The following is a 24,125-nucleotide window of genomic DNA, read 5'->3' as shown; positions in this document are numbered from 1 at the left end:
TGACACCCTTTTATCTGTTTGGGAACTGCTTCCTACAACTAAGCTTCAAGCTAGGAGGCTTCTAAGCATTATTAGTGTGTTGTAAGTATGCTATTTAATATTTGATATTTTACTTGGTGTTTGTTATTGTTCATATTTTTTTGGCCTGCAGCCATAACCACATTCCAAGAGTAAATGAAAGTATAGCCCATATATTTAATGTCTTGACCTTAAATCCATAATGCCTCTTACACATCCTCCCACCATACATACTGGAACTCTGCAAACAGTAATTCACACAGCATCCCATTGCAAATTAGTATGAAATCCACCTAAGAGATACATCACCTGCTCAGTGACAGTGCTGATCGAGTAAAACCGCTACAAAAATCTTACTTGGTATAATTAGTGACATTAGTGCCTTGTCAAAAGTCATTCAAATTCAGTTACAGGAACTATTGAAAGCTCAGCTGGCAGCTTTTTTGTGTGACAGTAGAGATGGTAAAGTCTTCTTCCATGGGCATTTATTAGTGTTTTGATTGGATGACTTTTAAAGGTGAAGTTCTCTGGTAAGGCAGAAAGAAAAGATGTGTTTATAAAAAAGGGTGGATGGCTGAAGTGTATTATGTGTGTCTTTTTGTTCTTTCATCATTAATCACATACCAAGGGATACATTTATCTTTGGAAGTGAAAATCTGCATTACTTTTTTGGCTAGTTCAAGATAGAGTTATAATAAAAAAATAATTTAATGTGTGGAAGTATGCAATTTAAAAGCTGTAAAGAAATTAAGAGTTGACTACACTGCAAAGAATCCCTTCCAAAATTATAGGTAGGTAATTTTGTGTTTATCAGAAGAAGAAATGGTTGTGGTCCATGAAATCTGTGAAAAATAAAAGAAAAAAAACATATATATATTAAAAATACATAATAGATAAAATAGATAATATATATATTTTAGAGCATTTTTATTTTTACTATGTCACTTGCTCATATTTATCTTTACATGACATTCTGTATTGCACATTACATCATTTATTTCATTTTGTATGCTCTGTGGAATACCTGGATTTCTTCATTGCTATGATCACTTTACATGTGACATTTTTAAATGTTTAAGCATGTATTGTTTTATTCAAGTATATATTATGGACATAAGCTAATTTCAGTGGAAATCTAGAGACCATTTTGATTCTTCTGTAGGGAGGGGGCTCAGATAGTGAAATCTTATGTAAAAGGAGTAAGAGAAAAATGTGTTGGTTCCAATGGTCTGTTTTTTCCCCTGGAAAATTACTGCAGGAAATTTGTGTGTCAAAGGATTGGGAGGCTGAGTTGTCATTATTTGCAACTCTGTTGTATTCCTCCCCATAATGTAATGTGAGATCTTGTCCTGGAAGAAGAAGCAATACGCTTTTCATTCTGAACTAATGAGATGGCCATGATTCCTATTTCAGAATTAGTATATTGTGCTGCAGTTGATCATACTTTTTAAGACACTTTGTTGTCTCTTCAGATAACTTTTATATCTTTATATATCTGAGTTGGCATTGTAGATTTCAGCACAGCATACTTTGCTTAAACTTGCTTTCAATGAGATAGTATGAATATTGGAAGTTCTAAAAACACAGCCATTACTTACCATTGTGATGATAAATTGAACTATGCCTCTAGCCCAGAAAGGGGTGAAGACTTTGTCTCTTAATTTTCGGGTCCTGATGTCTTAGTGTCCAGTCTGAGTTATCTTAAAAGAGACTGACATAAAGAAAGCACTGCCTTCTATATCTGGGCTGCCATTAGGGCATCCAATACCAACAGCCTCTCCAGAGAAATTTGGCCCTAATACCTACCCAAGCCATCTTTTGTCCACCTCCTTTCTATTTCACTAAAGTGGGGTTCAGTTTGAGAATACAAATGTTAGGCTAGCAATAACTTCTGATGCCTTGGCCATTCGAGGCAATGTATTTTATACAACTTTGACATGAGTTCTACGGTCAGTTTGATGATTTTGGAGAAACAACTTCATGTCATTGAGGGTAAAAATTGTTAATGACTTGAAATCATTGAAATTTCCACTAAAACGAGGAGCAAGAAAGATGGAAATTTAGCTCATCTTCTTTGAAAATGGGGTGTTAGGGTTTTGAAAAATAGCTGTGAAAGCTGAAAAGTTGATTTGATTATTCGTTAAGTCAACAATAACTTGCTATTTGTTGTATTATGAAAAATAGGAGTGAATTTTTCAGTTGCTTATATTTTCATGCAATTCTTTACTTGCCTAGAATTATGTTTTGACTTTTGACAGTGTCTGGAGTCAGAATATGCATTCTATATTAGATCATTTAGAAAGGTGAGATTCTAGGCTTTTTTCCAGCTGCATTTCAGTCTATACAGTCAAAAAGACAACAAAAATTAAAGTGTTTTACATACCACAGTTTGGATTCCCACAGCTAAAATCACTACAGATTATGCTGAGCTGCATCTTCCTCTGATTTTTGTAGACTATAATTTTCTCCTTTATGCTGGGTTTCTTTAGTTTTGTTTCAGAGCTGCTTGTCTGAAGTATATCCGTTCGGAGATAATCCAGAAACCATCGTACATATTCTTGGCTCAGATCCAAACTACAGTTAATCTGTGTGGATGGAAATAAGATATCCTGTGTTTGACTGTAATTACTGTTACCTATTAGTCCCTGTTTGTACTATCATCGGATGGTTGTTTTTTTCCAGTAGGAAAAATTTATGACAAATTGAATTGCTTTTATGACATTCTGTTTTTTTATAGAACTGTAAAAGTGGCATGCTTTCCTAAGCACTAACCTAAACAGAAAGGATGGATGGATGTGTTTTCTTTTCAACATTTCTTGTCCTTTTTACATTTACACAATTTGTCTCCAAGTCAACACTGCGTGCAGATTAATATGAAGATACTTTCAGCTTTTCAACTGTTTTCTCTTTTGGAGAGAAAGATGGGATTTGCTTCCTTTTCCTGAAATTGAAATGGAATGGAAATGGTTAAACGTGTACATTTCAGCAAAGATTTTCTTAGTTTCTGGCCCAGTAATTAAACATGTGGTAACAGACAACCTCAGCAGTGGCTTATTAACCTTAATTTTATATTGTGTGTAATGAAAAACCACTAAAATTAAAAAACAAAGGCAAGAAAACCCCAAACCAACAACAGCAACAACAAACCTGCCCACATTATGAAAGTGAAGGCCATTGAGGGTCTACAGGTGAAAGGAGGACATATGGAATCTCCATTTAGTCTGTGAGGGAGGCAGAAGTCTGAGAAGGACATCCTGGGGTGTATTAGAATGCGGGTGACTAGTAGGTTGAGAGAGATTCTCCTTCCTCTCTACTCTGCCCTGGGGAGACCGCATCTGGAATATTGTGTCCAGTTCTGGGTTCCTCAGTTCAAGAAGAACAGGGAACTGCTGGAGAGAGTCCAGCACAGGGCAACAAAGATGATTAAGGGAGTGGAGCACCTCCCTTATGAGGAAAGGCTGAGGGAGTTGGGTCTCTTTAGCTTGGAGAAGAGGAGACTGAGGGGTGACCTTATTAATGTTTATAAATATACAAAGGGTGAGTGTCACGAGGATGGAACCAGGCTCTTCTCAGTGACAACCAATGGTAGGACAAGGGGTAATGGGTTTAAACTGGAACGTAAGAGGTTCCACTTAAACTTGAGAAGAAACTTCTCAGTGAGGGTAACAGAGCACTGGAACAGGCTGCCCAGGAGGGTTGTGGAGTCTCCTTCTCTGGAGACATTCAAAACCCGCCTGGACACCTTCCTGTGTAGCCTCATCTAGGTGTTCCTGCTCCGGCAGGGGGATTGAACTGGATGATCTTTTGAGGTCCCTTCCAATCCCTAGCATTCTATGATTCTATGAAGGAATACATACATTCTACATCCTGACACATGCTTGCCCATGGCATGGAAAAAAATAGTTCAGTTCTTCTTGCCCTACATGTGCATAGTTTTCATTCATGTGGATGAGAGCTATATCAATGCACGGAGAAGAGAGTAGACCCCTTAGGCTGTGAGAGACACTATTAACTTTCTGACAGCAGTGAAATGGAATTTTTCATGCAGAAAAGATGTAACTGAGAGAAAGAATTTAAGAAAATGTGTGCTTAAAAGGATATCGTCCAATAAAATTCAGAATTTTTAAGAAGAATATACTGAAATGTGTGCATGGATCTGACGACATTCTTTAACATTCATTTCTAGAACTGGAGACAGTTTAGGCATACATAATCTCACTAAGTTTATTGCTTCTTCAGTACTGTCTCAAAGGCACACTAGCTGTTTTCTAAGATTCTACTAAACTGACTCTGAAAAAAGAGGAAAGCAATGAAAAATATTTAACACTAAAGTAGTAAAAATATTTGTATTATCCAAAAATAAACACAAATATTCTTTTATACTGTCACTTAAACATAAATCAATTCTAAGTAATATTTTTAATTCAAATCTGGTAAAGACTTCACATTTCTGTGACTTCCAAGTTACTATTTTCATTCAGATTTTCTGAATCATAGAACTTCTGCTCAAAAGGACTTTTTTACCCTAGAATGTGAATACTTTTATAATGTATTTTAGAAATGTGAAAATGCAAGTTCGTCTTCTCTTAAAAAAATACTGAAATAGTTATTCCAAGTAATTCTGAATTCTTAATTCAGTATAGATTTCACATCCATGATCTGTTCCAGAAGAGTCTTTATAACCCACTCTATGGATTAAGATTAAAATTGATTAAATGAAGTCAGGAAACAGAAATCTTATTCTGTACATGGCACATCCATACAATTTATTTGCCTATAGTAGTTGTCAAGTAGTGATTTCATTATATCATGCAGTAAAGAGAAACCTTCAGCCCAGAAAAGTAAAGAGAACCTTACTTTCACTTTAATTGAAAAAGTGTTCAAGATTGAGACATTTTCATAGTTGAGATATTTTCACAGGAATATAGCTTAGGATCTTCTTCTATTTTGTTATCTGTTTTCTTCAGCACAGCCAGGTGTAGGCCATCTGGAACACACTCCTGAATAAGAGACAGGGTAAAAATACTACTGGGCAAAATGAAACAATTGAATATTATTCTGGGGAAAAGGTGTGTTTGCTTTTTGGTATTAGCTGTGAAGTTCCATGGTAACATCTACTGCTGAATGCAGACAAAGTTATAGGCATCTTTGTAACACTTTGGTGTAGTTATTTCTATTAGAAGACAAATAAAGGATGCATTTTGATTTAACAAATGAATATGGAATATAGTGCTTGTGGCCTAGGCATTGAGACTTCCTGACTTTTGCAGGTGTTTGAAACTAGAGGCAGGACTCTACTTCTTGGCTTTTTTTAATCAGGACACTGGCAGGAGTGCTGAAATACACCTTGAAACAGGTATAAGTAAAGCTGCTGTGCTTGAAAAAAAGTGTGTACTGACACTTCAAACACATGCAGACATCCAGCTGCTGCTACAGAAGAGCAGGTCTCCACTAAGTCTCATATCATGCCCATGAGTCCAAGGTGGATGCCTCCTAACAATGGCATTAGATAACTATGGTTAGGTGTGCAAATAGCATGCCGCAAAATAGTCTATCATTGTATTTCAAGCTTAGTGAACCAAGTTTTTCTCCAAATCTTTATGAAATAATAGAAGTTAAATCCTATGGTTCAGATTTTTCATTATGCTTATAGACATATTCAGTCTTGTACTATTGTTCAATATAATTTCTATTTGACGTTGAGTGTTTGCTTGTATTGACTGAATTCAAGGACATTTAAGTGTCTATTGAAAGCTAAATATGTGCTCAGCTGTGTTGCAGAATGCTCAAGGAAACCGTCATTACTTAGACCAAGTGAAAAATAAAAGACAATGTCTAGCTAGATGGACAGGTATAAAGAAAGAACCACAATCTAAGTATGCTTAGAAAAGTGAGGGATGCAAGTCTGGCAGTCAGAAAACAAGGTATAAAAAGAATTCACAAGACAAGTCTGCTAATGTTTACATTGTGATAATGGTTAATTTTATAGAGAAAGGATATGTTAAACAAAAATGCAATATAAGGCAATGAAGCAGTGTAGCAGTGTTGATGTAGGGCAAAAAACTTAAGGCTAATGGATTTGGCAAAAGCAGAGGGATGGAACAAGGTTACAAAACACTCTGCAAATCACAGAATCACAGAATGTTAGGGATTGGAATGGACCTCAAAAGATCATCTAGTCCAATTTCCCTGCCGGAGCAGGTGACTGGAACAGTGACAGATCATTTCCACAGAAGGAGTAATGCATTAAAAGATTCCATAGAAAACTTCAATTCCTGAAGTGCTTCTCGTTTGCACTTTTGATCCTTCTCAGATGAGTATCGGAGTAAGTTTTTAAAATGGAAAGGTGAGACAAGGTCCAGTGCAGAAAGGGCTCAGTGCAATGGTTTCCTATGACAAGAGAAAAGTACTGTTGAGACAGAATAATGATAGGAGCAGGGGTAGCTGGGAAAGTGATAATTAAAGTGGAAAGTGGGGGCACTTGGGAGGTGTTTTTTGCACATTATGAGGTCTAGTGTGACCTCAATGGAAAGACAGTGCAACTTAATAGTTTTTTCTGCCAGCCCAAAAGCCCAGAAATATAATAAAAGCCCTCTGCCTTTTTGAAGACCCTTCATCAAAGTGCATTTTGCTCTTCACTAAATAATCTCTAACCTAGATGATCTGAGCCATGAGGCAATGATTCCCTCCAGGGCTTGTTAGAATCAAACATTAAGTACTGTGAAGTATTGATGGATTCAGAATTTTTAGAGGTAAAAACAAAGAAATTTTGAAAAATGTGAGATTTTTAGGCAGGAATAACCAATAACTTAGTGGTTACAACACTAATCTGGGAAACTAAATCTTTGTTGTGCTTGTATTCTGAACACAGACTTAAGAGTGGATCTCCTCTCAAGCAGATACCTTAGTCTACAGAGCCAAGCTGTCTTTATAGTGCATTTAATCTTTGTATAACAGATTATAACTTCACAAACTGGGAATTCGAGCTGGAATATCTGACTTGGTAATAAGGTGAGCAGGACAGTTACCAAGGTGCCAGAGATTGAAAGCCTCTGCAAGTCTGAGTTGAATGCCTCATCTCTTACATCATAGTTAGTTAAGGACCTAGCAAATACCTTTCTCCAAAAATCACTTCTTGGTTGTGACACCTCTTCTGACAAAGATTTCCTAAGAAACAATGTTCTCCTTGCACATATATCCTCTTAATTCATTTCCAAATATAGTTTTAACTTCAACAAATCAGCATTTTCCAATGAAAACCTGTTTAGTTGCAAAATTCTCAACCATTTCAATTCACATACATTCCCTGTTGTAGGGAAGAGGGGATAAGACTTGTCCCTAAGCTGCCCTTAGGCACAGTTCTTCCTTCCACAGGCAGGCTGCCTTAGATCATATGAAAGGCTGTGAGAGATTACAGCTGGCGTCATCTTTCATTTGTCATGTGGAGCTGAATAACAGCAAAGCTCCAGGACTTGAGAGCAAAAGAGATTCTGAAATTCTTGTGTGTAATACAATACACTGTAACTTCATCTAACCTTTCAGCCAGGGAAACCGGGGTGAGCAGCTCTGCACTGGCCCATTTGCAACAGATATAACCGATCCACTGCTTGTAGATAAAGAGCAGTGCCTCCAAAATTCCAGAAGTAGTAGATTTGTACCTCTTGTGATGGTTTTATAACAGAGTGTAAAAAATGCATTTCTACAGGAAAACAATTGTTATGAGGAAAGAATACAGAAGTGTAACAAGGAACTAGTTAAATTCTAGAAGTAATACAAAAATACAAAATTTTCCTTTTTTTTTTTTTTTAGAGGGATAGAGTTTTTTTAAAAACAACCAACCAACCTTTTCCTCTCTGATCCCGAGAAAAATAAATGGGAAAAGAAGAAAAAAAAAAGAAACAAGAAGATGAAGTTATTATGATTTCTAATGTATGACAATATTGTCTAAGACAGTCAAAGAATACAATGATTTCTTAGGAAACCAGACCTAGAAAAAAAAAAAAAATAAACAACAGAACAACCTAGCAGCAAGTCAAAGCTATTAAAGTTCTTGTAGTTACAAAATGAAAATAGCTAAGGTGGACAATTGGGGGGAAAAAAGTATTAACTATTAAGAAAAAAAAAAAGAAAAACTGAAATCTCATCAACAGTTTGTTTTTAACTGCTGAACAAATTGGTTACATTGCTAACTACTAGACATAGTAAACTATTTGAATTCTAATAACTAATTCAACATATTTTGTCTTTTCATCTCTGTTCTCTGGAAGAAATGTGAGGAAAGTATTTTTAAGTCTAAATTATTGAAGAAAAAAGCATTTGCTGAACACTGTTAGAGACACTTCTCCACTGGTAGCTATTCATAGGCAGTTTTTCATAATTACTTAATATTTGAAATTGGATAATTTACATTGTATGTTTCTATTCTCTTATCTAAAGATTTATTCATTTCTCAGCAGCTTTCCTATGCACAGCTTTATAAATCTGAATTTAAAATTCCTTTTACATGAATAATTTGTAATGCTCACTTGAAGTTCATTGTTTCAGCAAAAATTCTTGTCTTAAATTTATGAGCTGTTTGTGACCCTAGCTCAACATGAAAATCAAGTATATGACTTCTGTGAGATCATACGATGATTCAAGTTGCATATATTTCCAAGCTTTACTGACTTGGGATCTAAGCTGAGACAGGCATTTTTATTATCTTTATCATCATCATTATTTTGTACTTGATACATGTCTTACTGTGGCACATATTCAGTAACCAGAGCCCCTGGGTTTCCTATGCTGTGAAAATCAAGGGGAAGAAAAATGTTCATCCTGCACTAACATGTGTTCCGTCCCACCAGGTGGGATTAGGGATGAGTTAACTCTGAACGCGACATGCACCCTGTCTCACCAGGTGAGATCAAGTGTGAGTTAACTCTGGGTATTTCTGCGCAGTAATGTCAAGTGAATGAAAGACAATCACTTCAGAGGTCCGATTCAATTATGAATTTACTAAAAGCACTTGGTGGAATACAAATTATAGCAATTAGTGACTTGGCAAAAGTGTATTATTATATCACAAAACTTAACAAGACTTTAGCAGCAGAACGTACAATGAAATTACCTTTATATGTTGAAGAAAAAGAAAAAGAGAGAGAAAGAAGGAAAACTAAGAAATCAGAGAGAGAGATTAAGATATCACCAGTCCACAGGTCGATTGGTCCCGTGACGTCCTCTGGAGGGGGGTGGACACATTGAAGACTTTGGTACATGCCACCACCTCATGTCACGCGTGAGGTTGTTTTATAACCCTGTTCATTTACATGTGAGATAGGAGAAGGCAGTTCACCTCCTCCCTCTGACCGCTCTTCATGCTGATTAGGAAGACTCTTTTAGAAATGGGCCTGAGGTCTTCAAACTAGGGGATGTTTCACAGTACTGACCAGAAGTGAGTTGTTTTGCCTGTCAGGGGTAGCTGCTTGTTCATGGTTTCTTATGGTAATTAGTTGTCCGACAGATGGTTCATCTCTGTCATCCCAATTAGGCCATGAGGCCTTCACAGCAACACTGTTAATTACCTCTATATTAAAAATCTGTGTTTCATTTCACAAAACCCTAGGAAAGAAAAGACAAGGTGTCTGCCTCCACAGCGTCTATCTTTTCTGCCCGAGGTATCAAAAACTAGATGTGTAACGCATAACATCATTCTTTGTCTTAACTGGGATGGGGGGAGTGCTTCAAGGTTGTCACAGCATGCCTTTGTTTTTTTGGTTTACCTGTGCTTTGCTTTTCTCATAGCAAAGTTCAAGGTCAGCTCCAAGCTTCTTAGCAGTAACAAAAACAGCAAAATGAAGCCTTGACACCTCACAAGCAAGATAAAATAAATTGTTCTAGAGTTAGCAAACTCAGTATTGGTGGCAGTGGTACAGCACTTCCCTCAGATACCATCCACCCAAAATGTTCGTAGTGCTGAAAATAACTCTCGGTTACAGGACATAATGTGTACCTTGCTTTGCTCCTCGGCTGCTCCCACTCTCCCTGGCTTTCCAGGACTGTGGCAATGCCTGGATGTGCCTGTGCTGCTGAGATAGACAGGCCTGCCAGATGAGGAAGCAGACATAAATAGGAGCTGAGATAATCTCTAGCCCATCCAGCTCCAACTTACACACCCACTGAGCTTTTAAAGAATACACTTTGGTAAAGCAAAGGTCGTGAGAGAAACTGTCACAGATGTGACCTGATTTACAAAAGCTGTAGAGCAGATTGGTGACTAAGATGAGAAAGCAATCACACTGATTTCCGTATGAGTGTCTATCCCCTATGTGTACCATCTTGCAGGAAGCTCTTGTAGGATTATAACAATAGATGCTAGGGTATGCTTCAAAGGGAAAAGTGACTTTTCATAGATGGAAGTGAAAACATTGTGTATTAATGCAGAAGCTACTGCTGAAAATGGTCACTAGAAATGAGTTAAAGAGCAGATTGTCAAATACAGATGTGTCGGATGGACTTTTACTGTTTGAAAATATGGAAACTTCATTCACTATTAACATTCAGTTTTGTTATTTCTGTTCATATTGTGACAGAATACCTTATGAAAGTGCATGATTTTGTAGATATTTTGTTGTTAATTATTACTTTGAATGTATTTACTACACATGAAGTTATTCTTTGATTGAGTTCAGTGAGCTAAAAAATGTCAAATAACTTCATAATCTTTAAAGTTCACTTGAGATGATATATTAGAAAAATGTTCAGCAAATGCTAATTAACAATAGTCTAGCCATATACAATGCAACTTGATTACATTTACATATAGAAGAGTCCAATGCAAATAGCATCATCAGATACTTCTTTTGATGCTGTACTGAACACAGCCTGTAGGAAACATTATTTTCTCTCCAAAACCAACAACTTTAAAACACCTTGGTACACAATATCTCCTCGGAAACAGAATATTTGCCCTTCAGTTGTAGATTTCCGCATTTACCTGATCACATTCCCTTTGGAGACCCTCAAGGTTACTAGGCTTTTAGAGGAGATGAAGAAGAGGAGTAGTAGGAATTGAGATATTTCTGAATAATTTTTTTTTAAAGATATTTGAGTCTTATTTGGGTTACCTTTTTTTTTTTTTTTTTACTTTATGCACATAAACCTCCATGATACTAGCCAACAGAAATTTTATCTGTGCATTTTCAATAATGGTTTCTCACAGTTAAGAAATTCTGCATTTGTTCTACAGCAGCATGGTAAATGTTTCCCTCTGTCTACCAGTCCAGAGATATGTGTAAGAATATCAGTAGTTCGTGGATGTATCAGCAGCACAAGGAAACCAAGCATCTCAACCAAAACTTGTTAAAATCAAGAGAAGTCTCCCCCTAACCTCATAAGGCTCCAGGACAGGTCCTGTGTATGTCCCCTTCACACAGCCTCAGAAACAACCCATAAGCTCCATGTTTGTCCCAGGTTCAAAGCAGATTAGAGTGGCTGCTGTATACCTCATTGCCTTCTCCGGACTTTGATTACCTCAACCTTCATGCATTTCCGCTGAGATGGTTCCTTCTAGAAAACGTGTGCTGTCATAACCTCGATGCTCTACTGCACATGGCTTCACTGATCACCTTGCAGAGCTCTGTTGATGCTCCTGGGGATGAGCATGTAGGTACAGTTATTGAATTCCTCAGGCTGGTTCCCCAGCAGCAGGGCTTTTCACCTCTGCAGCACTGTTAAACTTCTGCTATCTCAGAGAACAAGCTAGGGTGCAAGCTGTGATTCCCACTTTACTGATGTGCAATGGAAACAACCTTGGTCATAAAATCTACCTTAGCTTATCCTCTTGGAAGGTATGCCAAAATGTTTATGAATTATGAACAATAAAATATTACTTTTTCCTCTTTGAGATCTCTACAGGGGATAAACACCTACGAGTTTATGGACAGGTCCTTTATGCATAAAGAATTTTTTTAATGGATACTTTTGCTGATGCCCACATCCATACTGGCTTTTTTTTTTTTAATTACTTAGTGTATATGATTTTAACAGACTTAAGAATGTTATGCATAAAGAGGAACATAACCATCAATTTTTCCAGAAAACTTACAGACATTTGCATGGCATGGAATGAACTGGAAATGAACCCTCTCCCAGCACAATGGGATAACACTTCATCAAAGAGAAAGAGAACATATAGATACAAAACTATACATTGGCATTGTTTGATGCTGCTGCTCATAAGGTTGGCTTACTCATATAATAAATTTGGTAAGAGGCCTGTGCGTGACACGTAGATATGAGTATTGTGGGTAGGGGAATCTGCTGTGTAAAAATATGACATTCTTTATTCCGGTAATGATAAACTTTAACCAGAAGCTTCATATTAGAAATCCTGTTTAAACTTTGGATAGACCTTGGTTTTGAAACATAAAAAAAATGAGAGTTGTTTGGAATAAAATATTGCTCTTCTGTGGTTTGCATTTGTGAATGGTTTTCTAATTATTTTACTTCCAGATATATACTAGTTATGAATTTCAAAACCATTTAGATTATTTCAGGTTGATTTCTGGAATCTAACTGACCAGAAGCAGCTTCATTCTTAATTTAAATTAAGATTCATCTTCATTCTTAGATTAAATTAAAGGAATCAAAGTGTTCACATCTTAGAACATTTTGGAGAGACTTTCCATTTAAAAAGTCAGGTTTTTATTATCATAAAATATCTTAATGAAACATCTCTGACTGATACTAGTGGTTTCTGAAAAGGAGCTTTGAAGAGGACTTCTTGGAGGAAAGTCAAATACTTTGAGGGGAAAAAAAAACCAGAACCTCTTATACATGTCCCAAAATACAATGATGTTTGCCTTTAGAAGACAACTTGTTCCTCAGGCAGACAGCGGTGGTATCACATTTAACCTTACATCTGCACTCAAGGAAAATCTCCTCTCGGCAAGTCCAGTTGAATTGATTGCTGGACTAAAAAAGCACTTTGCTGATCTTTTGTCCGCACCTTAGTTCATTTTTGTTCTCTGTTTCAGCATTTTCATACTTTTGTTGTTGTTGTTGTTGTTTTTGTTGGTTTGTGTTCTTTTGTTGTTGTTGTGTTTTGTTTTGTTTTTAACTAAAAAGGTGCTAAATTATTAGGTACTATTTAGATACTAAATTATTTAGATATTAAATTATTTAGATACTAAATTACTTTAGTATCTAAAAACAAAAAAGATACCCCAAGTTAAACAGTTCGATGTGTATATAGTATTAGCCTGGGTTGAGTGGGCTTATGGCTGAATACACTTTGATTCTTATTGATTTGTGTTCTTTGCGAACTAAATATGTAATGATGCACTAGGTTGAACTGAGTTGTATTGCTGTATCTCAGGAGGTCGACCTCAACAGCAAAGAACAAAGCTGACTGTTGCTTAGTCTCATGCAATTTCAGCAGATACTTTAATTACTATCTGATATTTAGTCTTAATCTTAAAGTCAACCTAGGAGTTGTTTAACCTTTTCATCGGCTTACTTAGATTGAAACGTGACATTTGGCTCTAGAAGTTATAGTGGCTTCCTATTACATGGGTGACCTCTCAAAGCAGCCTCACCAACATATCTAGATATGAGGTCAATAGGGGGATTTTTTTCTCTGCATGTCTTCAAGCTTCCTCATCATTTGATTCATCCCACTGACTGTGCCTTGGTTTGTTTTCACTTAATAACATATAAGTCTTGTGTGTATCAGTTGCCACCTAAATATGTTGCGTGAGATATTCTTGTGGTGAAAAAATTGAGAATCTTGCAGTAGTTCAAGAAATAATGATAATTCTGGAATAATCAGGCACAATTCCTCAAGAGAAGCAATTTTTGTATAGTATGTTCTGATCTCTGCCTGGTTGGGTCAACCAGCCCCATTTCTTTGCTTTTCTTACTGACTGACACTGTAGGTAACAACAGTGGTTTTATGTGTCTCTTTTTCCCTCTGTTGTTGAAGGCTACTGTGAAGAGGTCCACAAAAAAATATTCTTTAGGCATTTTCCTACTCTTGCAGAATTCTCTAGGAGCTGAACCAGGATATTCTGCTTTCTCATGTTTCTTCTGCATTTTGAATGCAACAGACCATATGCTTGTGGAAATAGTTACAGTGAATGCAGATAGCCCTTGCAGTATAAATAGCTGTTTTTTGAAAAACACAGAAATAGGCTTCCATTAGGAAAAACATAAGAGCTTTGGCAATTATCTAAAATTACTGTAAAATCTGTAAAGATCAGAATCAAAGATTCTTTCTAAGCAGTAGGAATTTGGTAGCACGAATACTCATTATAACCTAATCATATTCATCATTAGTGTAGAGACTGCACAATATTTTCATCTTTAGTGTAAATTAGACAAGATACTGCTTCTATTTTTATAGAATAAATGTTTTAGGGATATGTCGACAATCTAAATTTCACTGAAAAAAGGAATTCTAAATAAGAGCAAAATAATTTTCTTCTTACTGTGAGCTAGATTTCCTAGAAAAAATGCCCAATATTCTTTTAAAGTATGAGTATTTACAGTTCTTTTGAAATATCATCTTTCATCACCTTTTTTACAAGATTTATATTCATGTGAGATACTATCAGCGAGCAAAAGATCAAAAATATCTGAAATCCATCCTATAATTGTATATGAACATATGATTACATTTACATTTTCCCTGTAGTTTTCAGAATTTAGAGGAAGCTGAGCCTGCCAAAGAGCATTACAATCAGTTTCTGCATATAGAAACAAAGTGCAAATTAATGTTTTACCTTATATGCACCCAATTTACAGATTTCTACCAGAAGGGGGTGCTTTGAGCAAACCGGTGCTCAAGACTCCTGAAGATAAAATACTGAAGCCTTTTATCACACCATGGCACTTGATCTTCCATGTACCCCTTCAAATATATTAAATATTTATATACATATCAGCCTATTTTCAGTTATCAAAGTCTTCTCAGTCTTTGAGCATGTAAAAAGCATTAAATAAAACAAATGAATTAGTTTTGGAACTAGCTGAGTCTTTTTTTTTTTAATAAAGCAGCTAGAGTTTGTAGGGATTTAACTTAATGTGGAATACAATGCCATTGCACATTTGCCGTTTTTAGTAATCAGAATATGTATTTAACAGAGGGGAAAAAATAAAAAAAGTAGAGTTTTGGATGAAACAAAAGAGACATTAAGCACAAGTTACCTCTAAACAGCCATTGAGTTTGTTTGTGTCATTGCTGAATATTAAGCAGTAGATGTTGAAGCACTGTCACAAAGACTAGTTTCTGAATTTTGAATCATAAGAAGTATACTGTCATGAATGATAAAGTATATAAAAATGATCAATCACTCACTTTACCAGAATATCAGAATATTTTGAACTCTGCCCAGGAAAGCCAAATATGGCCGGATGTATTATGGGTATTATTGAGATGCAATTGAGTTGCACTTCATAATGTATTCTACCATAAATATGCATTTTTATCACATTAATAAAATATAATGCCTCTTACAATGTACTTTTAGATCAGTTCTGTTAATCGTGGAGCTCTAAATATCTTGAAGTGTAGCTAAAGCATATTTGAAAAAATGAAAATAAGTCATGTTTATCTGCAAGCTGTAATTAAGGTTCATGTAAAATCAATGTTAGGTTTTCTACACGTGAGAGACACACTTCCACGAAGTCATGTAGATAAATCCACTCTTGTCACAAATAGACTAATGTAAGAATAAATGCCTCAATCCTTCTGCACGTGGATAGTTTTATTACTTTCAGCAATGCAAATTAGAATTGCAAGTATTTTCAAGCAATAATGGAATCAAACACTATGTGCCTCTCCAGAAGCCCATGAGGAAAAAATCTCAGGCAGATCATTAATACTTGTGCTATTTACCTTTAAGGTAAGTTAAGTGAACCCTTTTTGGAGGAAGATTGGTTTGTTTTGGTGGTTTTTTTTAATATTTTTGGGGAAATAGCAAAGGCTGCTGAGCTGGAAGCATCATGTTCATGTAAGAAGCAGATAACAATATCTCAAAAGAAACAGAAGAAACTGTCTAAGAATGTGGATGGATTTTGCTGCTCACAAAGTTGCTAGTTCCACTCAAATCAAACCTGAAAGCAGGCCTGTATTTGCAAGGACCCAGTGGGCAGGAAAGCAATTGTTTGTAAATTACTTCATTTTGGTATGGTTTCATGTAGTCACTTCAAGTTTGTGCGTAAAGAATGAAATATCCTGATTTTAATTTCAACAAATCCCAGCTATATCTGATTTTAAAAGCCTTTCAGTCTGCTTTGGGCCTCTCTCTGTAAGTACAAGAACTAACAAGTCCAGCTCAAGACTTTGCCTGGCTAGGAATCCTACATTATACACTGTATCATGAAGCTGTAGATTAAAAAATTTATTAGACAACTACATTAGTGTTAACAGTAGGCCTAAAACTACAGAGTATTTTAGCTTATGAAATGCTGCATCTGGCATTTTTTTTTTCTTTCTGAGAATTGAGGAAGGTGAGTGTCTGAATCCTGAAATTTCAGAATGTTCCTAGTTCCCCCAATTCCAGTCAATAATGAACTAAGAGTTTAAGGCATAATGAGGTGCATACCATGTCCATCACAGTGAGCAGGGATGATCTCACTTTTCAGCAATCATTTTGATTATCACTCATTCCTAAGCCACAGCTCAGCACACTGCTCTGTTGAGATTTTACATGATAACTGAGAAAGGAATATGTGGGCTCCCTATGCCACCCAGAAGATGCTTTGGAGCAAGTGAAGGTTAGTCTGAACTCAGCTAACCAGGGAGGTCTTGGCTTCATGTTCACCCAGAGCTGCTACTTTACAGCCTGATCTTGTTTGAGTCACTTGGCCTCCCTGTGCTTCAATTTAAAATATCTGGCAAAACTAATTAAAAAGGAGAACCTCGCTGAAAACCGGGTGTCATCATTGAGCTGAACCCTTCTGGGCAGATGCATTACAAAAATTAACTAAAATTAGCAACCTGCCATTAGGGTAACATGCTGCTGACGAATGATGCAAGGATGATAGATGATTCCTTATTTCCATTCTCAATTCTGTTCTTTTAGTTAATTAATGGATATAATCTGTACCAGCTAGACCACCATGTTCACCTTTGCAGTTGCTGTGCTTTTTATCACGACCTCCTTTTTTTGCTTGACTCTGTCCCTTTTTTTTACTTTTCATTACCAGACCTGTAGTGTTGGCATTTAGAAATTAAGGAAAAAATGCAAACTAGTAATGGTAGAATGTTTTCCCAGTGTATAATTTATTGGTATTTCTATGGTGTGGGCAGAGTGTCTCACATTTTCAGTAAATAAAAAGAAAAAAAAAAAAGTGTAAGAGAATAGAGTTATCTCTGTTTTCGCATTAAGTGGTTTGCTGTAAGTTGAATGGGAGGTCTTTGGCAGATGATGGGGGAAAAGTGTTTCGGATTTCTGTCTTGTGCTCTCATCTTTTCTGTGCATCTTCTGAATCCCAGACTGTGAAGGGTAGAGAAGGAAAGGTATCTATCTTGTTTTCATAGTCACCTTACATTTCTGCGTTGACTGGAATTGCAATATTTCTATATGGAGTTCTGCTGCTCATATTTAACTGCAGGGTTTGGAGTGGTCACACAGCTTGATAATCTGTAAATGGGGAATTAACTGTTAAGTAGTGTAAATATTTTTATAAGAGGGAAAAATAAATACCAGGTTAAGATGACAGATTTTAATAAGGACATGTTTTTGATTGTGAATAGGTCATTATAATTACATTTATTCAGTGTGTTTTTTTAAAAGTTATCATTCTTGTTCATCCTGACTAAATATGTTGGCATAAATATGGGCAGTTAGTGTTCTGTGTCATTATTTATCATTTATATATCACTGTAACTGTTCATGGTCCTTCATAATGTACAGAAGTATACTAAACAAGGACCATAACTCTGCTATCAGGAGCTTATGAACTCTGAACCAAATATTTAGACTGGTTGATGTGATGTTCAGATAAGTCCTCTTTTCTATGTTGCTTGTACATGGAATTATATCATAAAATACTCTAGTAATCTAACCTTGTTCTAGCAGAGCGTTTAAAACTAGTTCCAAGTAGGTAAGCAACCCTAATGACACTCATGGAATTTCATGTTAAGGGGCTGTATGTGTACACGTGTGTGCATGAATTTACCTGGTACTGGGCAAGCCCATTCTGAACTGCCTCAGAATGGGATTTAGGTAGTCACTCCCAAACATGATTTGATTTTGATGTTTAATAGAGTTGGGAGCATGTGACAAAATTCTTGTGAGTGAAGGATGAATCTCATGTTGAGTAAATTTTTCTTCTTAACCCTGTCAAGAAGCTCTCTGTGGGTCCTGGCTCCTCTCTGCCCATACTAAAACTTCAGCAGCAATGAACTTTTAAATCTGCATACCCTTGCAGTTTCAGTGATTATGGACAACAGGGTGGGACTGACATTACTGCACTGTACTCCTGTCCAAGTGACATATGGTTATTTTATTAGGAGCCAGGTATTCCTGAGCTGGGGGCACTTCCACTTTTTCCTTCCCTTCCCTTCCCTTCCCTTCCCTTCCCTTCCCTTCCCTTCCCTTCCCTTCCCTTCCCTTCCCTTCCCTTCCCTTCCCTTCCCTTCCCTTCCCTTCCCTTCCCTTCCCTTCCCTTCCCTTCCCTTCCCACCACTGCTTTCTTAAAGCATTTTCCAATAAAGATGTCATACGCATCAATTTTAAGGACCCTAGCCCTACTTTACTAGTGAAAACATGGGAGAAGAAGGAAAGAAAAGCAATAAAAGAAATAAAGGAAAAAGGCTAAAAAAACTTGCAAACTAATGCTTAGGCAAGCATCCCAAATAATTTTGTGTCCCATCTGTGTTCCCCTGTGCTGCTGCCCCTTCCCCCTCCCTTCTTCCCCGGCAATATGCTATTCCAGAAAACATCTGAATTCTTAATATTTGTGATAGTGTTACATCATGAAAAATGCAGTCTAACATAGGGAATTTAGAGATGAGCGGGGCTGACCTAGGTGATTATGAAGCTCCTTTCAAACTACGTGATTCTGGAATTGGACACTTTCACTCTAAGTGCATTGAGGACAGCACAAATATTCACTGTTGTAAAAGACTGCAAGACTGCAATTCTTCATAAGCTTCTTAAAACTCGGCCAACACAAATAAATGTGGTACCATTTGCGAAGTTTGCAATATTGGTTGTGTTGAATAAACTCAATAGGAGAGCACCATTGGTAACATCCTTTTGTCATAGAAGCAATTCCTATGCTTTTTTCCTGGTCATGACCTTTTATATTGTTGTTGTGACATGACTTTATTTCTTTTATTATTTTTATGCATTACAAAGTGATTTTTTTGGTATCACTCATCAGGTCTTTATACTTCATTGTAGCCAAAGCATTTATTTCAGCTGTTTATCTGCAGTACAGGAGGGCTAAATAATTGTCTAGGTGCATCACTTGGATGCATATAAAGAATGAAGAGCCTTGCTAAAGAAATATCTTTTTGCTAAACCAAATTTCCTATTATTATTATTATTATTATTATTATTATTATTATTATTATTATTATTATTATTATTATTATTATTATTATTTCAATTGTACTAGTAATATAGTTGATACCTTTCCTTCCCATATCTGGCCTAAATCTTTCTTTTTCTCTTCATTTTTGCCCATCTGTTGGAGCACAAGGAATCAAAAATTTAAGAGCCAAATCAGGTATTTTAATTGTTCTACCTTTTCATTGCTCACTTTGCTTTCTTGGGTTGACAATTGTTTACATTTTTCCCCATAAAAGAAGTCCTTTCAATACAAAGTAAGCATTGCTTATTTACTATAACAATTTAAAAATGAAGAAAATTGCCAGTAAGAAATTTAGCTGCCAAGCTACAGGACACACTGAGATGTGTTACTAGAAGTCTCTCCAACTGCACTCTTTTTTTTTTTTTTTTTGTAAAAATAGTTCAGCCCAAGTATCTCACTTCCCACATTAATGTGAAATCATCAACTAAAGAAGTTAGTCTGGCCCTATTTTTTCTGTCAACAAGTATTTTGGGTTTTTTGGATATTTTATTCCATGATGGAAGACTTGAAAAGGAAAATATAATTGAACAGTGCCTTCAGATTAGTTATTCAATTGATTATTCAATAATGGTAGTGAGCACTCTGACTTATCAGTGAAAAAGCCTGACCTCAGAATTTTTTCTACCTACTGGAAACTATGGCAAAATCCCGCACCTCCCTCTGGAGAAATTCTAAAACTTTGGAACTGGGTTACTTGGATGACAACGGATCATACTTTCCTATCCCAATTTTATGACTACTCTCAGAAATTCTCTCCCAAACAAACCAACTGCACAAATGTAACCTGTTTTCACATTGATTGTAATGAAAACCATACAGTTTTTCTCATCCTATCCCACTTCTCTACCCCAAAGAGCCGTACTGCCAAAGATTTTTTCAAGGTGAAACTTAAAGCAGCACTTTATCTCTTCCCGTATGAGTCCAGTGCCACCTCATCCATGTACTTTCTATATGCCAGACAATTGTTTCTTTTATTTTAAATCTCCTCTTGGCTTGGTCCTGCATTTGCAAAGTCAAGATCATAATACTGTCTAGTCAAAATGGGCTAGCTGCCATATGTAGCCAGCTGATCTCAACTGAGGTATGCAAGTGTTACTGTGAATAATAAGGCTTTTTCAAGAATACTAGGATTTTTTCCCTGTTTTTTGGTCCTGCAAACAGTGGGCATTCTGATATTTGAGGATATATATGGAACTGCTTGTCTTTCTCTTGAAATTAGAATTTTGCATTGCTGTGGCATGGCTTCAATATATGCCAGGGGTCAGTAGGGGTTGAGCTTCCAGGCTGTGATTCTTTCATTTCCTGCTTAAGGTTGAAAGAAGGCAGGGTCCTTTCTGCTTGTTCCTGTTTCCTTCTAATGTTGAGCCTTTAATGTTGCCCTTAATATTGCATATGGGAAACAGCGGATTTTTGACTGTGTGCAAGGCATTATAAAGTCTTTGTAGCATTTTACTTGTGTTCTTTTTAACAGTTTCTCGGTATTCTGCAGAATGTTAATTGGCATCTTTCTCAGGAACTGATTTATAACTTGAGCTCTCTCAAATCCAGATTCTGACCTGTTTATTGACAGTAATTGTACCTCCCTCTGTGTATACTTGATTTAGGAATTATGCATATAGACAGATTACCACTAGCAGTAGTTTTGACTATTCTTTATCAGCTGATTTTAGAAAACTGGTTTCACTGACTTTAAGCGTGATTCAGATGGAAGCCTAAATTGGGGGTGGCTGGTGATGTTTTAGCAAAAACATTTTTTTTCTTAATAGTGAAAGGTTATCCAGAGACACATTGCCAGGCACCATGGCTTTAGTGATATGCACTTAGTATTGTGCAAGAAGGAAAATTTAACACCTTCAGGAGAAAAAAAAAAAACTATGATAGCATTTACCCTCTCTCCTTTTTCCTCCCCATCCAGTGTTTTTGGGCCTGCTTTTACACTGAGGCACTGTGAAGGAGCCTTCCTGTCCCGTCCTCACTCATGCCATGACCTTCCCCTTTTTGTTCCTTGGCCTGGGAGCCAAATCGACTCTGTTATAAAATCAACAAGGTATTTGTATTGCCTCTGATTTAAACTTCTCAACTTTAATTAGATGTACCTTATTTTACTTGTTGAATAATATGAGGGATCTACATCTTGGATTAAACTTCACTTTTGGACTACCCCCATTGAATTGAGCTAGCACTGAAACAGCATCCAGCTTTAGTAATGCTTAATGCTGGCCTGCAAATGTGCTTTTGGTTTGCCTGAGGAAGCTGCTCTTTGTTGGCTGTCAAAATAGGTAAATCGAGGATTCCTGCAGTTACAGCTTTCCAAGAAAAGCATAAGGGTTCACTAGATGAAAGTGAATGGTGATGTGTTAAAATCTGTCTCTCTTGTTGTATCTCTGTAACATAATAAGAATCAGGATTGCAAACTTGGAACCTCCAGAACTCTGAATATATTGAATTGAATAACAGCTTTGAACATTGAGCTGTAGGATGATGCTGTCAGCTGGATACTATTTTATTCAAGAAATGCCAGAGCTGTCTGATTAGGCTACTTCCGTGGGTAGACAGGTTGACTTCCCTTTACAGAGGCTGAAGATCAGACTTCTTTCTTGGTGGATTAGAGGCCACGGAATTGTAAGGGGGCAGACTAAGTGTTTAAATAGTTTTTTCATAACACTAAACTAGTTTGGCTGTTTGAAACAGTGCGAGGGGTTACTTTAAACAAAATGAGAACAGACCTGAAAAAGAACAGCAAACAATTTATAATGAATCCCAAAGACCCTGTCTACAGACTTGATCTAGAGGAATTAATAATGAAACCAAAATAAGAATAAATACCTGAAGCCAGCTATTTAATTGGTAAATATATATATATATATATATATATATATATATATATTTAAGAATTATAAGCAGACTAAACATCTGAAACCAGTTCAAAAAGCTGTTGTCTCTTTTCCTCCTTGAAATTTAGGGAAGTCCTCTTAGACGTGAGCTACATGCAACAAAAGCAAGAAAGTTTAGAAGCAGGAGAATAGTTGTTAAACAGCAGCCACTCCACAGGTACCTATTTAAGAGGAAGCAGACTTCAACTAGGCTTAGAGAAATTTATAGCAGTGAATGAAAATGTTCTTGAATAGCTTCTAGCTCTGAGAATTGACCATATCCCTCTTTTGGTCCCACATCTGCATATGTCTGCTCCTGGGAGGTCCTGGAGAATGTGCGTTTAGCTTGCTGATTCATCATAGCCTTTGAACAAAACCATGACTAGTCCCACAGCTACTGTAGCAAAGGCAAGATGACTGTAAGTAAACAGTAGAAGAAAACCCAACAATAACAAAAGGATAAAACAAAATTCTGGAGTCTTCTACTTACTACTAATGTGATTATGTTTTTAATACTGTGCTTGAGTTGCTTTTGAGTGACATTAAATTTTCCTAACAGCATGTTCTACCAAACATAGCTGAGTTTCTTCCACTTGATAAGAGTTTGCACTGTCATTTCCCAAATGTTCTCAGTGCTCAGCAAGAGTAAACTGGAGGACTGAATATTTTACACAAGTACAAAATGCTACTGAAGTCTGTTCTAGTTAATGCTACTGAAGTCTGTTCTAGTATGGTCTTAAGTTTCCCATAATGAAAGTCCTTTGTTAATTTTTAAGCTCTTCAGATAAGATGGGCATGCTTCGTTATTATCTTTGGTTTGGCAGAAAGTACGGATTCCTTTATTGGTTCAGGAATCATAAATCATATGAGCTTTTATCTGGATTTAATATAATACTGTGTCTTTATCTGAAATGCTGGCTATAGAAGAGTTCAGTGAGATGGAAAGTAAGCCTCATATTGTTTTGGAGAACTTACAGATCTATAAATATTTTACAGTGACCTTCAACTTGCAGAGCAAAAACTTCTGTGTCTCTGCATGATGGCACTCATACCTATTGTGGTTCTGCTGCGTGACAGGAGCGGGGGGGGCTTAAAGAATGGGTAGCAATGGGTCTCCACCACCCTTTTCTCTAAGAACAGGTCTGTCCTGAAAGCTTAGAGTGTGGGATGAGCTCATGGCCATAGGCAGCTTATATCCAAGCACAAAGATTGGTGTCTCATAGTGATTTCAAAACTGCCTATGTGTCATTTTCTCCTGCAATCCAACTCATAGGCCTCTGCATGGAGGGACTGCAGTAACAGGCAGAGAGTAGGTTCAGCGCGCTCTGCGAAACCCTGAGTAGTCTTCTGTTCGCAACTTGGTGTAGAGTCTGTTAGCAAGACTTTTAATGAACTAGGTGCTGGGCAGCAAGGTTCGTTTATATAATCCACCTCTTGGTATTGAGTTTTAATAAAAAATGCTTCAAGGACCTTTCAAAATAGAGCCAAGTAAATTGCTAAAACTTTGTGATCTGTGGATCTATGCAGGAATTCATTTGGTTCACAACATCTTACATTAATTTTCCTTCCTTTTTTAAGATATATTAAATGGACGGATGCATTATGTAAATTAATAAATTGCCCACCTGTACAACTATGAAAGCTATT

General features: G+C 36.5%; 1 protein-coding gene and 1 long non-coding RNA gene across 2 annotated transcripts in view; one reads left to right on the top strand and one right to left on the bottom strand.

The window, feature by feature from the left end:
• CNTNAP2 (contactin associated protein 2) overlaps positions 1-24,125 on the top strand; it is a 1,148,794-nt gene that overhangs the window by 45,798 nt on the left and 1,078,871 nt on the right. The gene's annotated exons all lie outside the window — the stretch shown is intronic.
• On the bottom strand, positions 148-2,932 carry LOC139827415 (uncharacterized). Its single transcript, XR_011737951.1, has 3 exons — positions 2,791-2,932; positions 2,402-2,603; positions 148-545 (listed from the first exon to the last, which is right to left on the bottom strand). It is a non-coding gene; the product is annotated as an uncharacterized lncRNA (long non-coding RNA).

Source organism: Patagioenas fasciata, chromosome 2, assembly GCF_037038585.1.
Source record: "Patagioenas fasciata isolate bPatFas1 chromosome 2, bPatFas1.hap1, whole genome shotgun sequence".
Classification (NCBI taxonomy): domain Eukaryota; kingdom Metazoa; phylum Chordata; class Aves; order Columbiformes; family Columbidae; genus Patagioenas; species Patagioenas fasciata.
Note: the sequence above shows the minus strand (reverse complement) of the source record. Positions and strands in the feature narration are given on the sequence as shown.